The 2,980-nt window shown below is 39.5% G+C and overlaps 1 protein-coding gene across 1 annotated transcript in view; it reads right to left on the bottom strand.

Moving 5' to 3' along the window:
- COL28A1 (collagen type XXVIII alpha 1 chain) overlaps nucleotides 1–2,980 on the bottom strand; it is a 161,550-nt gene that overhangs the window by 102,547 nt on the left and 56,023 nt on the right.

The raw sequence follows: 2,980 nt of genomic DNA, 5'->3' as shown, positions 1-2,980 counted from the left end.
GTCCTTCATCCATGTCCCAGGAGGGGCAGTCGCAGGGGCAGTGCAGGAGCCCCACCAGGAAGAGTGTCAGCATCAAACATCTGCCAGGACCAGAGGACCCAAAGCCATCTGACAATAGACCAGCCAAGAAAGAACTTCCATGCCTCCTCCCATGCTCCCATCCTTGATTCAGCCTGGGAGGATAAGAAGCACATTCCATCCCATGGACAACAGATTCTCCCTGCAGCTCGTACAAGATAAATGAAGATTAAAAGGAAGATTAATACATTGACTAGATAGTTTTTATTAGACAATTAAAACTGATCTGAAACTTAGAGGTGATCCTGTAACTTATTATTACCTAAAAGTGATAAGGAAAGTCTGTAGCCTGCTGGTAATTTTTTTCTGTGGTAAGAAAAAGAAAAATCTTTACCCACTGAAAAAACTTTAAAGTGATGATGAGAGAAAAAACTAAGATTTTGTTTTGTTTACACCCCACAGGCCATGATTGTGCAGATAATGGTTACAGATACATGATTATTTTATTACAAATGCTATCCCATTTTCTCCAGCTAGATGATACAACTGTTTGTTCACTTTTGTTGATGAAGATGAAGCAGTCTAAACAACTTAAGGAAGCTGAGATTCAGTATTTATATTGAACCATTATAAGAAGGAATCCTTCCTGACTTATACAGCAGTCTACAAGTAGCATGCAAGACCGCCCAGAATTCAAAGGATGTATGTGCATATACGTGTGTACACAGGTATATGCGGTTATTTATATTTCGATTTGTTTTTAAGAGATTTGAAGTAGTCAAGCCTCCAAATATTTAGTGAAAATCTGCAGGGCGCTTGAGAAATACTGTAAACATGTTGCTGGAAACAGAAGTTCCCCCAGAAACAGATGAGTGGGAAAATTAATGTCTGTAAGAGAAATGGGAAGATCTAATTATGACAGTAATTCAATGGGTAAACGTTAAATTAAGGATAAGAAGAAAAATGGGGAACTGCCTGCATAGGGGTTAAATTGAAGTATAATTTAAATCACTTGTCTTAAAAAGGTAAACAAATTCTTTTCTTGTTCAGACAGTTTACAAATGACACATTCCATTCAATTTCCTATCCAGTAGGGGCCAGCTCCATATGGTCACATATGCCATAAAAGGTTTTTTCTCTTGGAAAAGAAGAGAAGCGGGTGAGAAAACAAAAGTCAAAGAGGTCTTTTTTGGTTTTTTCTTTTGTTTTCTTTTCAAGCTGTAGAACAACAGCTTCCACCAAGAAACAGGATTAAAGGCATCAGGGAGGTGCAGGTGGGAGGTCCAAGATTCACAGGCCATCTGAAAAGATTTGGCTTTCTTTGAACCTCATTTTCAGCTTCACAGTGGTGACTCAGCACCAGGAACACCACAAGGCCCAGGATGTGACAGCGCTGTCACTTCCAAGATCAGAGACTAGCTGAAACGGTTTTGCTGAAACCAGCAAAAAAACTACAAAGTCTGAGAATGCCTGGCAGTATAGTCAAACCATGATCCTTTGTAGTCCAAACAAACCATCTCTTAATTATTATCTAAATATTTATCCTGGCTTCTTCTGCACACTAATCCCCCTAATGTATTATACTAGGACCTCTACCAAGGGGAAGGAAATAGAAAAAGGAGTAATACGCAACTTGGCTGTTGCTTGGATTAACAACAATAAAAATACTGATTAATTAGAATATGATTAGAAATAAACTCAGAGTTAATGTCAACAGTGAGATTTGGAGTTATCTCCTTTTTTATCCTTCCCTTCTCTCACTACCCTAGATAAAGAAAGTACTGTTTGTTTGCTAAGCAACAGAATAATTCAAACCATAATCATAAATTTTAATCAAACTGTTTTGCCACTTTCTACACAGGAGGACATTCAGCATAAATTTGGATTTGTTGGTCACTTTGATTAAATGAGATTATGTAGGTAGGTAGTACTGTTATATTATCTTCACATTATTTCTTTTTTAAAATTAATTAATTTACTTTTGGCTGTGTTGGGTCTTCGTTGCTGTGCGCGGGCTTTCTCTAGTTGTGGCGAGCGGGGGCTACTCTTCGTTGCAGTGCGTGGGCTTCTCATTGTCGTGGCTTCTCTTGTTGGCGGAGCACGGGCTCTAGGCGCATGGGCTTCAGTAGTTGTGGCGAGCGGGCTTCAGTAATTGTGGCCTGCGGGCTCTAGAGCGCAGGCTCAGTAGTTGTGGCGCAAGGGCTCAGTTGCTCCGCGGCATGTGGGATCTTCCCGGATCAGGTCTTGAACCCGTGTCCCTTGCATTGGCAGGCAGATTCTTAACCACTGCACCACCAGGGAAGCCCTCTTCATATTATTTCAATCTAACAAAATTGCCTTGCTTTTCCAAAAGTTGTGATCAGAAGAATTTGGAAGTCGTTCCAGCCATAAATTTAGACACAGCCTCACAGATCTTTCTTTTGTTCTGACCAAGAGCGGCCAAGAGCTATTTGTAAACACTATCTGTGGTTTGCTTCTGTTCAGGAACAGTGTTCCCTCAGTAAAGTGGTTCCCTCTGATTCTGGTCCTTGTTTTAAGTTTAATAGTTTTTTAGATTGCTACGTGGCTGGGGGTGGGAAACACTAATCTACTGGCATCAGAAGAGAGTGGGATTTCATCATTCACAAAGCTTCAAGGGAAAAAACACACACAAACCAACAGGTAAATAAATTATCACTCCCAAGGGAAAATAAAAATATAAGATAATGCTCCAAAACTCTTGTCCTGTAAATTAGGCTTTAATGTTAAAAGTCACAACACCAAGAAACATACAATTTATTTTTTAAGTCTTCAGAAATTCTAAAAACTAAAATCTCATGAAACCATCTTATCCTTCCCTACATGCACTTTTGGATATATATTCCATTGCAATTTCACTATCAAATGTTCTTATAGCAGTTTGCAGTACAGGCCTTCAGTGAACACCAGGTTTAAGCCAGAATGTTCTGTGCAAAAGGGAAAG

Source organism: Lipotes vexillifer, unplaced genomic scaffold (genome assembly GCF_000442215.2).
Source record: "Lipotes vexillifer unplaced genomic scaffold, Lipotes_vexillifer_v1.1 scaffold107, whole genome shotgun sequence".
In the NCBI taxonomy this organism is placed as follows: domain Eukaryota; kingdom Metazoa; phylum Chordata; class Mammalia; order Artiodactyla; family Lipotidae; genus Lipotes; species Lipotes vexillifer.
This window is presented reverse-complemented; position numbering and strand designations above follow the sequence as displayed.